The sequence below is a fragment of the Coregonus clupeaformis genome, unplaced genomic scaffold (genome assembly GCF_020615455.1).
Source record: "Coregonus clupeaformis isolate EN_2021a unplaced genomic scaffold, ASM2061545v1 scaf0351, whole genome shotgun sequence".
NCBI lineage: Eukaryota > Metazoa > Chordata > Actinopteri > Salmoniformes > Salmonidae > Coregonus > Coregonus clupeaformis.
The window spans coordinates 165,711-181,531 of NW_025533806.1; positions in this window are offsets into that span (position 1 = coordinate 165,711).

Here is a 15,821-nt window from a genome sequence, read left to right on the forward strand (position 1 = left end):
TCAGCTTTTTATTTTCAATTAATTCAGCATAATTCCACTTTGACATTATGGTGTATTGTGTGTAGGCCAATGACACAAAATCTCAATTTAATCAATTTTAAATTCAGGCTGTGACACAACAAAATGTGGAAAAAGTAAAGGGGTGTGAATACTTTCTGAAGGCACTGTATGTGCAGATATGTCCACCATGTTATTGCTCTCTCTCTCATGCTGCTGTGGGTGTATCATGTGCATCTTGCTAACTGTCGCTCATATGGCGAGGTGCTGAAGCTCATTGGTTAAACTCGAATTGCTACAGGCTGGCCCACCTGGGGGAAATTTAGTGAAAATGGCGCAGCACAGCTTCCAGAAAATATTGCTTTCAAACGAGGGATTTCATGGCTAATTGAGGTAAAACAGTAATTCTGTTCATAGATTATGGATGTATGAACAACACATTGAAACATCCAGCCCAAAGCGGGAGGTTTAAAAAAGACTTACTACTTGCCAAAGTCCTGGAGCATGTCAATAAGTACAGCCTACCATACCTGTCTGTAAGGTTTAGGCCTTCCTCCAGCTAACATAAGTTATACCCAAGTCACCTAACTTCAGCTCCCTGGAATGTGGAATGTGAGCAGCACTGACTCAGACTCTGCTTGGTTGTACATTCATTACCTTATCTGGCACTTTGTTAGAGGGCATCAAGTTTTTGGTTGTTGTCTTCTGGAAAGAGTTGTGCACAACGTTGGGTAGGCTACTCACTGGGAAAGAAAAACACAAATAGCAGACAACGGCGCTTAGATATCAGGATAAATTAAGCCAAACAACTTTATAAAAAGCAGAGGAGAGCAGGACCAAGTGATGTGTTTATTATTTTGATCCCCTTAGCTGTTACCGTCACAACAGCTACAAACGATGGCTTTCCTTCCTCTCAGGCTGGAGTTGAAAAGTTGCTGAGCAAGAAAAAATGTTTTCGCAGAGTCAGTTGGCTGTGGGGAGCATAGCTTAGTGATGGAAGGTACAGTAGCGTGTTCTTTTCTCAGAGCCAGAGGATTAAAAAAACTATAATTCATCGTAACTGCTCTCTGCTACCATTTCATCTCCCTGTCAGAAGGCTATGTACTGTATGATGGATCTCCATCCAGAACTCCATAGCGACAGTAGACTCCAATCCTTATTGTCTCCAAGTGATAGAGCCAATGCAATACTCTGATATTGAGGCTGTACTTTAGTTTTTGCAGTCACCTTGACTCTGAGAGCCAAGCACTATGACATATGACCACTGGTTAAACGGTCTATTGAAAATCTTTAACAAGAGCAAGGGACTGTGTTTCATTTGAAAACAGCATAACATTTTGTAAAAGCTGAATATTTCGGTACTTCCCATGGCTGTTCTGGAGAGTGCCAAGAACTTGAGAGGAACCAACATTTTCCTCAACGAGGACTTCTCTGAAGCTATGCGCCAGAGGAGGAAATAACTTATCCCAGCTATGAAAGATGCCAGAGAACGTGGGGACATTGCTTACATCTGCTATGACAAGCTCATTGTCCACCCTCCCTCCCAAAAGCCTGGAAGGAGTGAGAGAGCCAAGCTTCCGGGTCAGTCGCTTCAACCCAACATCACACACACACCAACTGACACTCACAACTGCCTGATTGACTGACTCTATTAGCCAAACAATGTCTTTATTTTTATTTTATTTTATTGATTTGTTTTCCAAGAACCTACCCAGGAAAGGGCTAAGAATAACCCATATTAATATATGTAGCCTTAGTAATAAAGTTAATGAAATCAATAACTTGCTAACATCGGATATGGGGGAGGTGTTGCTGTATATGTTCAGAGCCATATTCCTGTAAAGCTTAGAGAGGATATCATGTCAAATGTTGTTGAAGTGTTGTGGTTTCAAGTTCACCTGCCTCATCTAAAGCCTCCTCTTTTGGGGTGCTGCTATAGGCCACCAAGTGCTAACAGTCAGTATTTGGATAATACTGTATGTGTGCAATGCTTGATAATGTGTGATGATGTTAACAGAGAGGTCTATTTTCTGGGTGACCTAAACATTGACTGGTTAGCAACAAGCTGTCCTCTCAAGAGGAAGCTTCTAACTGTGACTAATGCCTGTAATATGACCCAGGTTATCACTCAACTACTAGAGTGCATACCAATGTGTATTTATCATATTTTCACTAATGCTGAAGAGCTTTACTCCAAAGCAAATTCAGTTCCCATTGGCTGTAGTGACCATAACATTGTGGCAATAACAAGGAAAGCCAAAGTGCCAAAGGTTGGGCATAAATCATTTTCTAAGAGATCATACAAAATGTTTTCTCAGGACTCTTTTTTTGAAGATGTATGAGGAAGTGAATCCAGATGCAACACTGGAAGTATTTGTACAATTATTCATGCAAATTGTTGACAAGCATCCACCTGTTACAGTTTTTTACGATTGCTTACACACTAAAATTAAACTTTTCCCACAATTAGCAAAACCTTACACTCAAGGAGCAAAACACAAGGCTAGATTTGCACAACTGTAAGCACATTGTCAGCTTCACACTATTTGAAAAACATTACACACAGTGATTTGCAAAACACTAAACACACTTGTATACATCAGACACAGAAGTATATTATGATGTCGCTTCCTTGCAATTCCAAAGCACTGACTGTCAAATTACCACACCTATGAGCCAATCTGTTAAACACAGCCATCAGGTGCACAAACACATGATTGCTAAATTGTAGACACACCAATCAGGTTTAAGTACTATAAAAATGCAGCAGGTAGGTTCACCTGCCTTCAACCAAAATGGAAGGAGTCAGAAGAAGTGTGAGGGTGAGAGGAGGAGTGCACAGAGGAGGAGAAGGAGGTAGAGGAAGAGGCAGAGGTCGAGCCAGAGGTCGAGGAAGACCTGAAGCAGGAGGAGAACGTGCACAAAGAAGAAGAGGACCAAACTTATCAAATGACATTTGTGCAACACTAGTGGACCATGTTGTGAACCACGGATTGACGCTGAGGGAGGCTGGACTGAGAGTTCAGCAGTGGCGTCTGTCATAAGGACTTTTCGACAGGAATACAGGTAAAAGAAGATCTGTCTACAGTTACAGTAATCAGCCGCTTATTGAATGCACCATATCAGCACTTGTGATAGCCCTTCCTGTGACATTGTACAGTAAGTTACATGTATTATTCTCTACATAGGATTGAGGGTCGGGAACGACAAGGAGGAAGGGGGCCCATATTCACGCAAGAACGAGAGAGAGATAATAAACATGGTTTTGGCCAATAATGCTATCAGGCTCAGAGAACTACAAGCCAACCATGCCATTTTCAATAATGTCCATCAGGTCTCTCAGTCAACACTGGCACGCATCCTGAAAAGGCATCGGGTTCAAATGAAACAACTTTATCGAGTGCCCTTTGAGCGGAATTCAGAGAGGGTCAAACGGCTGCGGCATGAGTATGTGGAGGTTTGTATTGTTCACTTTAGCACTGTGATGTTGCATACTGCACACATTACTTTTTTACATTGACTGTATACTAGACCTATCCTGAACTACACAATCTTGTCTTTCACTGTATTTCAGAGAGTTTTGCAGATGGATGCTGAGGAAATCCTGCATGAATTCATATATATTGATGAGGCAGGGTTCAACCTCACAAAAGCAAGAAGGAGAGGCAGAAATATCATTGGCCACAGGGCTATAATCAATGTCCCAGGGCAACGTGGGGGTAACATCACCCTTTGCGCTGCCATTTCACAGCATGGGGTTCTCCTCCGTCATGCCAAAATGGGCCCTTACAACACACCTCACATTCTCGCATTTTTGGACCGATTGCCCCACATCGTCACAGCAGGTAATGAAATGCACCAGATGCAATACACTGTCATCTGGGACAATGTGTCATTCCACCGCTCTGCTTTGGTCCAGAACTGATTTCAACACCATCCACAGTTGACAGTTCTATACCTTCCACCATACTCTCCGTTTCTAAACCCTATCGAAGAGTTTTTCTCTGCATGGCGGTGGAAGGTTTACGATCTCCAGCCCCAGGCTCAGGTACCCCTCATTCAGGCCATGGAGGACGCCTGTGACCAAGTCGACGCCGCAGCTGTGCAAGGATGGATTCGACATTCAAGACGGTTCTTCCCGCGTTGTCATTATGCTAATGAGGATATTGCTTGTGATGTTGATGAAATTCTCTGGCCAGATCCAGCTAGGCGAAGAGATAATGTATAGTATGTTTACTGTAGTATTTTCTGTACAATATTGTCAGTTTTTTTCAGATTATTTTTTATGTTTGTTGTTGTTGTTATTTACTGTAATTGTAACCTGTACTGGATACAGTATTTTACGTTTGTCTGTTGTTTGCTGAGCTAACAGTGTTATGCACACTACTGTAGTAGCATGAAAACTGGGACATGTTGACTGATTTGGGTATATGGAGAGAAATAAATGATATTTTTCCTTAGTCTGCAGCATTGGTCTTGTGTAGTGTTTGTATAGTTGCACTTTCTCTGTGTACTTCATTTACAGTACTCTAATCACTGAGAATTAGACTTGCTAAAAGTGTTTTAGATTAGCAACAGCAGTGTGTAACTGGTTCAAAAAGATTGAAGTCATATGAAATGTGTGTGTTTCATATAGTAACAAAATATTGTTTTTATGAAGTCGTGTATAGTTTTGACAAAAGTGTTCCATTTTGTAAATGATCTGAAGTGTTGTGCTACTTTGGTGTAGGGTTGTGCTAATTGTGTGTAGTGTTTTGACAAACCGGGCCCTGTTTTCAAAATTGTGCTTAAACAATTGAAAAAAACTGTAAGAAATTAACTGTGAGAACTGTTAGAGCCCTCTGGATTGATGATGAATTGAAACATTGTATGGTTCAAATAAATTATGCAAAAGGTGGCAAACAAGTCAGTCTGCTCAGCTAATTGGTTGACATACTGTAAATTGATACATTTTGTGACTAAACTTAACAGAAATAAGAATAAATTACATTACCAAACCAAGATAAATTATATGAAACATGGGAAACTATTGAGAATGTCAGCAGACTGTACTGCCACCCCTATTTGCTATATCTTTAACCAAAGCCTAAAGGAGTGTGTGCATCCACAGGTGTGGAAGGAAGCTAAAATAATTCCACTGCCTAAAAATAGTAAAGCACCCTTAGCTGGCTCTAACAGCCTCCCAATCAGTTTGCTGCCTGTTCTTAATAAACTAATGAAGAGAGTGGTGTTTGACCAAATACAGTGCTTTTTTTTTCAGAGAACAACGTAACTACTGACTTTCAACATGCATATATAGAAGGGGCACTCAACTTGTACTGCACTGACTCAGATGACTGATGATTTGTTAAAATAAATGAATAATAAGATGATAGTTGAAGCTGTGTTGTTAGATTTCAGTGCAGCCTTTGATGTTATTGATCATAAATTGTTATTGAAAAAACTAACTTGCTATGGCTTTACATCACCTGCCATCACATGGTTGGAGAGTTATTTATCCAATAGAAACCAGAGAGTGTTCTTCAATGGAAGCTTCTCTGACATCAGATACTGTATGTACAGTGCTGTGTCCCTCAGGGCAGTTGCCTTGGGCCGTTACTCTTCTCTATTTCTAAAAATGATTTGCCACTGGTCTGACATGAAGCTAGAAGGACTCAGCAGTTTCCTGTGTGTATCAAGAATGGTCCACCACCCAAAGGACATCCAGCCTGTTGACTCCAATGCTGTGGGAAGCATTGGAGTCAACATGGGCCCGCATCCCTGTTGAACGCTTTCGACTCCATCCCTGATGAATTGAGGCTGTTCTGAGGGCAAAAGGGAGTGCAACTCAATATTATGAAGGGGATCCTAATGTTTTGTACACTCAGTGTATATTTCCACACTATGAGTTTGGAATAATACTGTGAAATAGTGAAAATTATGATAATGCCCTTTTAGTGTAAGAGCTGTTTGAAAGACTGCCGGAAATTCCAACCTGTTTTGGTGGGATGGAATAGACCAATAAAAAAGAGAGTTCCAAACATCTCTGCCAATAACAGCTAGTTTTCCGTTTTCCCCTCCCCACTCAGACCACTCCCAAACAGTCCTAGCAAAATTCCTGCTTGAGAAATTGCTCTTTGCTAAGAAGCTATTTTGTTGTCTTTTTGAGAATTTTAGTTGAAAACAATCACAATAAGGCACTTAATTGTTACCCAGAAATGATTTGATATTGAGATAGAAACGGCTTCATTGGACCTTTAAGTCTGTTTTGCACCAGAGGCAGTGCAACCTGTTTAGCGTTTACAGCAATTATTTATTCATGATTCCCCTCCTCGTTGAGGAGAGAGACGGATGAGGGAAGCTGTGTAGTCTATCTGGACAGTATAGAAATACATATACAACTCATGACAGTTGTCATATCCAATGCTCCCAAGCAATAGCACTTGTACTATTTAATAAAAATGTCTGCTCATAGGATTCTACTGTTACTGGACTAGATGAACACCAATCTATCATATGAGTCTTTCGTAACACACACTGAGTGGGATGGCAGCTCTCTGGGCTGGCTGTGTATTGAGCCAAGAGAAAAGCTCATTTGAAGTCCCATCCATGCTCTTCTGGTTCCCATGGTGCTAGATAGAACAAATGGCCCACCAAATAAATACCCTAGCACTAATTGACCAATACCATGGAACAGCAGTGTTGCTCTGCTCAACCAATCTACACCGGCACAGTATCCTTTTTGTACAAGTACTATTGCTGTTTTGCTATCAAACATACAGCATGTGGATATGATAATCAAAAGATGACTAGCATCATGAGAACATTTGATATGACAACTGCCATGAGTTGAGTACATGTATTTACAGTGTATACTGCCCAGATAGACTAAACTGCTTCCCACATCTGTCTGTCTCCTACATTTTCATGAGAATATGTCAGTGAAGGGAATCATAAATACAAAATAAAAAAATCCCAGCAAAATCCGTCAGTTTAAGCTAGCAATATCTGGGGGTTTGCATGGGCTGCATCTCAATACATGTGGGCTGCGTTTGCGAGGCCGGTTGGACGTACTGCCAAATTCTCTAAATTGACATTAGAGTCTGCTTATGGTAGCGAAATGAACATTAAATTCTCTGGCAACAGCTCTGATGGACATTCCTGCAGTCAGCATGCCAATTGCATGCTCCCTCAAAACTTGAGACATCTGTGGCATTGTGTTGTGTGAAAAAACGGCACATTTTAGAGTGGCCTTTTGTTGTCCCCAGCACAAGGTGCACCTGTGTAATGATCATGTTGTTTAATCAGCTTCTTGTTATGCCACACCTATCAGGTGGATGGATTATCTTGGCAAATGAGAAATGCTCACTAATAGGGATGTAAACAAATTTGTGCACAACATTTGAGAGAAATAAGCTTTTTGTGCATATGGAACATTTCTGAGATCTTTTATTTCAGCTCATGGAACATGGGACCAACACTTTACATGTTGCGTTTATATTTTTGTTCAGTATAATATGACCACTCTTGTAGAAAGATGATACTCTCACGAACATGATGGTCCATTTTGCTCTACGACTCCTACAAGCCCCATGGGACTCGTCTGAAGGTAACCCATACAAATGAATGGAAGTATGGAGGTAGTTTTGTGGCAACAAAAATAAGGAGTTAAATATATATATTTCCTGAGCTTTCTTATGTCTTCTAGATATAGGACAGACACTTCAAAACCTTATTCGTTATGATACATTTTTGGACTGTCTTTTTTTGCCATTTATGAATGTGTTATCCAATATGTTTCCATAGTAGTATAAGCCAAATTCAATATATCCATTGTTAGCTTTGTAGATAAGTTTACTATATAGGTTATAGGGTGCCATTGGGGACTCAAACATCATATCAATCTGTATGCCTTTGCTTCATTAGCTAGGACAGGCAGGCAGCTAGGCCTTCAAACGGATTAGTCATACAGTCAATCATATGATATTTATGAGCATTTATCACCATATCATTTAGCGTTCACTCCATGGTATTCATCACACGTAGGACAACAACAAAACACAGCTTGTTTTCTCAAGCGGACAACATGGGGCATGTGCATCGGCTCATTTAATTGGCTCAGTGGACTTGCCCTCTGGCATGGACAAGCACGCACAGACACACACACATAAACATAGCACAGGTTAAAAGATTAAATGCTTTGGGTTATAATCCACACCAATCAATTCAGACTGAGTGAAAACGTTCAATGAGTGTGCTGCAGTAAGTGTCTGCCTAGAGCCACAATTATGTCTCTCGTTCCAAATGCTACCGCTTTTACTGCAGAGAGGACTGCTATGATTTGATGAGCTGTGCTGACTCATTACACAGTCCATAAAATCCATATTTTATTGCTGGGAGAAAAGTTAGGTATTTTTATTCTACCGACAGAATAAAGTTATTGTTAATATCATCACGCATAATAATATTGCAGTGTTCAGATCAGAGAAAATGTTCAGTGGCAGGACTGAGTGGAATATAATCTGATCTGTTGAAGGGAAGTATATTCTGTAGGTACATTTCCTAGTCTGTATCTGAGCAATGCCCCACTAATCTAATCCCTAATCCACAGATAACCATCTGCCTTTGTTGCATTATTCTTTAAGAAAGCGAAGGCTAATGAAAGTGCTAGAAGCCAACCCTACTAACAACACACCACGTTGTCACAACGTTGCAAATAGGTGGTGAGAAGGTCATGACCATTACAATGTGACAACGTTGGAGCAACCTAACTTTGTTATAAGGTACTTTACCGGGAAATCATAAAGTCCCAATTCAGTTACACTCTGGTTACCCAGAGGTCACAGGGTTTGGCACCCTCTATCTCCATGGCAACCCACACGGCCAATTGAATTCTTCTGGGATTTAGACCTCTTCACCTGGATATTCTGCAGGTACCTTTGAGATGATAAATGTATAAGTCATGACATTTATAGTGTCACTAGAGATGTACAATCTGTTTTAGATGGTAAATAACAGAAAAAACATAAAGAGGAAGGTATAGCTAGCTAAATAGATTTACATTCAGCACGTCATAATGTGAAAATAAAACTGGGTGTTGGATAATACATTCATGTGTCCAGAACTTTATGATCTAAATCAGTGTTACCGAATGATAGTAAAGTGTGTCCCCATACATCTGCACTTAACACATAATTTAGCCTTAATTCTAAAGGGCAGGTTGATGGATGTCCTCTAATTCCCACTGATGGTATAAACACCCAGCCTAGTCACTGTCCATGTGTTGGAGCTGCATGCTCTCCCATGGCACTGACTCTCTAGTGGCAGCGGTGAGTAATGTGTTATCTTAGTGAGAGGTCAGCTGGACAGATACTCTTTTGTGTATGTGTTTGTGTGTCTGTCTGTCTGTCTGTGTGTGTGTGTGTGTGTGTGTGTGTGTGTGTGTGTGTGTGTGTGTGTGTGTGTGTGTGTGTGTGTGTGTGTGTGTGCGTGTATGTGCATGCATGTGTGTGTGTGTGTGTGTGTGTGTGCACCTCCCCATCCCCAGTGTGTGTGTCTGTGTGTGTGTGCGCATCTGTGTGTGTGTGTGAGTGTGTGTGTGTGTGTGTATGCGTACAGTACACCTACCCATCCCCAGAGGTTACTTAAATATGATGTGTCTGGGGCTTTGGCTCTGGCCGATGCCCTTTAAGAATGATCATCCCTAATTAATGAAGTTCGCAGGATACAGAGATGTAGGTTTTATAATCAAGGCAAATGTTTTCAATTTGCTCTCCAGTCTGAATTCATCTAGATGGCCAGAATGTATCCCACATTCATTTATAAAGCCCTTTTTACATTAGCAGTTGTTTCAATGTGCTTGTACAGAAACCCAGCCTAAAACCCCAAAGAGCAAGCATTGCAGATGTAGAAGGACGGTGGCTATGAAAATAAATCCCTAGAAAGGCAAGAACCTAGGAAGAAACCTAGAGAGAATACTAGGCTTTGAGGGGTGGCTAGTCCTCTTTTGGCTGTGCCGGGTAGAGATTATAAGAATACATGGCCATTTATGCCAGATCGTTCTTCAAGATGTTCAAGTGGTTATAGAGGGTACAACAGGTCAACCCATTGAGGCGTAAATGTCCGTTGGCTTTCAAAGCCGAGCATTTAAGAGGTTGAGACAGCAGGTACAGTACAGAGAGAGAGAGAGAGAGTGAGAGAGAGAGAGAGAGAGAGAGAGAGAGAGAGAGAGAGAGAGAGAGAGAGAGAGAGAGAGAGAGAGAGAGAGAGAGAGAGAGAGAGAGAGAGAGAGAGAGAGGGAGCAACAAAAAAACAAATCATATGTGAAGCAAATACAGTGCCTTCGGAAAGTATTCAGACCCCTTGACCTTTTCCACATTTTGTTACGTTATAGCCTTATTATAAAATGGATTAAATGAAATAATTTCCTCAGCAATCTACACACAATACCCCATAATGACAAAGCGAAAACAGGTTTTTAGAAATTTTTGCAAATGTATTACAAATAAAAACAGAAATACCTTATTTACATAAGTATTCAGACCCTTTGCTATGAGACTCGAAATTGAGCTCAGGTGCATCCTGTTTCCATTGATAATCCTTGAGATGTTTCTACAACTTGATTGGAGTCCACCTGTGGTAAATTCAATTGATTGGACATGATTTGGTAAAGCACACACCTGTCTATATAAGGTCCCACAGTTGACAGTGCATGTCAGAGCAAAAACCAAGCCATGAGGTTCAAGGAATTGTCCGTAGAGCTCTGAGACAGGATTGTGTCGAGGCACAGATCTGGGGAAGGGTACCAAAACATTTCTGCAGCATTGAAGGTCCCCAAGAACACAGTGGCCTCCATCATTCTTAAATGAAATACGTTTGGAACCACCAAGACTCTTCCTAGAGCCCGGCCAAACTGAGCAATCGGGGGAGAAGGGCCTTGGTCAGGGAGGTGACTCTGATGGTCACTCTGACAGAGCTCTAGAGTTCCTCTGTGGAGATGGGAGAACCTTCCAGAAGGACAACCATCTCTGAAGCACTCCACCAATTAGGCCTTTATGGTAGAGTGGCCAGACGGAAGCCACTCCTCAGTAAAAGGCACATTACAACCCTCATGGAGTTTGCCAAAAAGGCACCTAAAGACTCTCAGACCATGAGGAACAAGATTCTCTGATCTGATGAAACCAAGATTGAACTCTTTGGCCTGAATGTCAAGCGTCATGTCTGGAGGAAACCTGGCACCATCCCTACGGTGAAGCATGGTGGTGGCAGCTTGATGCTGTGGGGATGTTTTTCAGCAGCAGGGACTGGGAGACTAGTCAGGATCGAGGCAAAGATGAACGGAGCAAAGTACAGAGAGATCTTTGATGAAAACCTGCTCCAGAGCACTCAGGACCTCAGTCTGGGGCGAAGGTTCACCTTCCAACAGGACAACGACCCAAAGCACACAGCCAAGACAACGCAGGATTGGCTTCGGGACAAGTCTCTGAATGTCCTTGAGTGGCCCAGCCAGAGCCCGGACTTGAACCCGATCTCTGGAGAGACCTGAAAATAGCTGTGCATCAACACTCCCCATCCAACCTGACAGAGCTTAAGAGGATCTGCAGAGAAGAATGGGAGAAACTCCCCAAATACAGGTGTGCCAAGCTTGTAGCATCATACTCAAGAAGACCCGAGGCTGTAATCGCTGCCAAAGGTGCTTCAACAAAGTACTGAGTAAAGGGTTTGAATACTTATGTAAATATGATATTTCCGTTTTTATTTTTAATAAATTAGCTAACATTTCTTAAAAATCGTTTTTGCTCTGTCATTATGGGGTATTGTGTGTAGATTGATGAAGGGAGAAAAAAACAATTTAATCAATTTTAGATTAAGGCAGTAACCTAACAAAATGTGGAAAAAGTCAAGGGGTCTGAATACTTTCCGAAAGGCACTGTATATATATAAAAAAACAAGTCAGACTAGTGTTTTTCAGACACGTGTGAAGACTCACATGGATTTTTCACATGACTCCTAACATTTCACTGCTTTTATAACTGGTGGGATTAGACCCCAGGTCTCCATCTCAGAATATTGACTGTTCAATTAAAAAAAGGGCTGTCAAAAACTTTAACTTTTTATTGAGTTAATCGCAGGATTTGCTGTGATTGATCACGATTAATCACAAATTCAGAATTTGCTCAAATTGAGCTGTAATTTAAGCTTTTATATGAAAAGCGCAACAAGAAAATGTATGTCTTGATTTTGTTCAGGTTACGGTTAGCAAAATCTGGTATATTGATAAAGCACACGTTCTTTATCCTCAATGTCAATTTGTATTTTGGATGTTTTCAATGTATTTCGAATGCTTTCAGACCATGCAATTAATTAATTAAAAAATGTGCACTAAAATTACAAGAAGTTAACTTGAGTTAACTGATTAACTCTGACAGCCCTAATTCAAAATCATGTTTTTGTAGGTACACTACATTACCAAAAGTATGTGGACACCTGCTTGTCGAAAATCTCATTCCAAAATCATGGGCATTAATATGGAGTTGGTCCCCACTTTGCTGCTATAACAGCCCACTCTTCTGGGAAGGCTTTCCACTAGATACTGGAACATTGCTGCGGGGACTTGCTTCCATTCAGCCACAAGAGCATTAGTGAGGTCGGGCACTGATGTTGGGCGACCAAGCCTGGCTCGCAGTCGGCATTCCAATTCATCCCAAAGGTTTTTGATGAGGTCAGGCCAGTCAAGTTCTTTCACACCGATCTCGACAAACCATTTCTGTATAGACCTTGCTTTGTGCACAGGGGCATTTCCTTGCTGAAACAGGAAAGGGCCTTCCCCAAACTGTTGCCAGAAAGTTGGAAGCACAAAATTGTCTAGAATGTCATTGTATGCTGTGGCGTTAAGATTTCCCTTCACTGGAACTAAGGGGCCTAGCCCAAACCATGAAAACAGCCCCAGACCATTACTCCTCCTCCACCAAACTTTACAGTTGGCACTATGCATTTGGTCAGGTAGCGTTCTCCTGGCGTCTGCCAAACCCAGATTTGTCCGTCGGACTGCCAGATGGTGAAGCGTGATTCATCACTCACACGCTTGGCATTGCACATGGTGATCTTAGGCTTGTGTGTGGTTGCTCAGCCATGGAAACCCATTTCATGGACCCAACGAACAGTTCTTGTGTTGACGTTGTTTCCAGAGGCAGTTTGGAACTCGGTAGTGAGTGTTGCAACTGAGGACAGACTATTTTTACGCGCTACGTGCTTCAGCACTTGGCGGTCCCGTTCTGTGAGCTTGTGTGGCCTACCACTTTGAGGCTGAGCCATTGTTGCTCCTAGATGTTTCCACTTCACAATAACAGTTCTTACAGTTGACCGGGGCAGCTCTAGCAGGGCAGATATTTGACGAACTGACTTGTTGGAAAGGTGGCATCCTATGACGGTGCAACGTTGAAAGTCACTGAGCTCTTTAGTAAGGCCATTCTACTACCAATGTTTGTGTATGGAGATTGCATGGCGGTGTGCTCGATTTTAAACACCTGTCAGCAACGGGTGTGGCTGAAATAGCCTAATCCACTCATTTGAAGAGGTGTCCACATACTTTTATATATATAGTGTATCTGTTCACATTAATTCCAGTTGCAAACACATTCACACATTTTCAAATACAAAATAAATCCCTTTTAGGCCTGTATATTGAATGTAATAAAAACCAAAGGACATCTAACAATAACAGAAGCTGGGCTTCTTCCAACGGTCACGGACCATTGACGACGAAGAGGCGCGCGCCTGCATCAGAAGCACTCCGAATGCCTCTCCCTGGTGGTAGCGCTATGTAAACATGCATACAGCTGCGGAAAAAATTAAGAGACCACTGCAAAATTATCAGTTTCTCTGGTTTTACTATTTATAGGTATGTGTTTGGGTAAAAATAACATTTTAGTTTTATTCTATAAACTACTGACAACATTTCTCCCAAATTCCAAATAAAAATATTGTCATTTAGAGCATTTATTTGCAGAAAATGACAACTGGTCAAAATAACAAAAAATATGCAGTGTTGTCAGAACTCGAATAATGCAAAGAAAATAAGTTAATGTTCATTTTTAAACAACACAATAGTAATGTTTTAACTTAGGAAGAGTTCCGAAATCAATATTTGGTGGAATAACCCTGATTTTCAATCACAGCTTTCATGCGTCTTGGCATGCTCTCCACCAGTCTTTCACATTGATGTTGGGTGACTTTATGCCACTCCTGGCGCAAAAATTCAAGCAGCTCGACTTTGTTTGATGGCTTGTGACCATCCATCTTCCTCTTGATCACATTCCAGAAGTTTTCAATGGGGTTCAGGTCTGGAGATTGGGCTGGCCATGACAGGGTCTTGATCTGGTGGTCCTCCATCCACACCTTGATTGACCTGGCTGTGTGGCATGGCGCATTGTCCTGCTGGAAAAACCAATCCTCAGAGTTGGGGAACAATGTCAGAGCAAAAGGAAGCAAGTTTTCTTCCAGGACAACCTTGTACGTGGCTTGATTCATGCGCCCTTCACAAAGACAAATCTGCCCGATTCCAGCCTTGCTGAAGCACCCCCAGATCATCACCGATCCTCCACCAAATTTCACAGTGTGTGCGAGACACTGTGGCTTGTAGGCCTCTCCAGGTCTCCGTCTAACCATTAGACGACCAGGTGTTGGGCAAAGCTGAAAATTGGACTCATCAGAGAAGATGACCTTACTCCAGTCCTCTACGGTCCAATCCTTATGGTCTTTTGCAAACCTCAGCCTGGCTCTTCTTTGCTTCTCATTGATGAAGGGCTTTTTTCTAGCTTTGCACGACTTCAGCCCTGCCCCTAGGAGCCTGTTTCGAACCGTCCTCGCCGTGCACTTCACCCCAGCTGCCGTTTGCCATTCTTTTTGTAGGTCACTTGATGTCATCCTACGGTTGTTGAGTGACATTTGAATGAGTTGGCGGTCATCCCGGTCAGTAGAGAGTCGTTTTCGCCCTCTGCCGGTCTGTAGCTTTGTTGTCTCCAATGTCTGCTGCTTGACCTTGTTCTTATGAACCGCCGTATTTGAAATTTTAAGGATGGAAGCAACCTGACACTCACTGTTTCCCTCTGCCAGTAAAGCCAGAATTGATGCCTTCTTTTCCTCACTCAAAACTTTCCTTTTCAACTCTTTTGGCATGGTCAATAGTTATTTTTTGATTAATATTACTTTTGAGGTAATATTAGCACCGTTTTTGCCATCCAGCTGGTCCTATTGCAAGAGGATAGTGATGACCACAGCAGTGGTTTTTATACTTTTCCTTGTTAAATAAGATTTGGTTCATGTGATCACCTAATCAGTACCTAATTCAGTAGAATGAGGTGTGCCTGTGTTGGAATTCAACAGACACTGGAATGGAATGGCTGTCATACATGTAGAGATGCAGATTTAAGAAAAATGTGCAGTGGTCACATTATGACAGCTGTATATCACCATGGAGGACTACAATAATTCATTATTATTTTTTAAAGCACTTTAATTATTATACTCAGGTAGGCTAAGTAGCCTTTTTACAGAATGGCATTACAGAATTCACAATTCCACACGTGGAAACATTGCTACTGCAACATGTTAACACCAGCTTTTCACATGCGAGGAGAATAACACTCATTCACCCCCACATGTGAACTTGCAATTCACATGTGAGGTGAAAACATGTTATCCTCCCACATGAGAAAAGGTGGTGTTAACATGTGAACTCTAAATGTAATACATGTGAAAATATTATTTCAAATGTGAAATTTAAGATAAACATGTGAAAACAACCATTTCACATTTGAAAATTGCGCATGTTTTTTTGTAAGGGT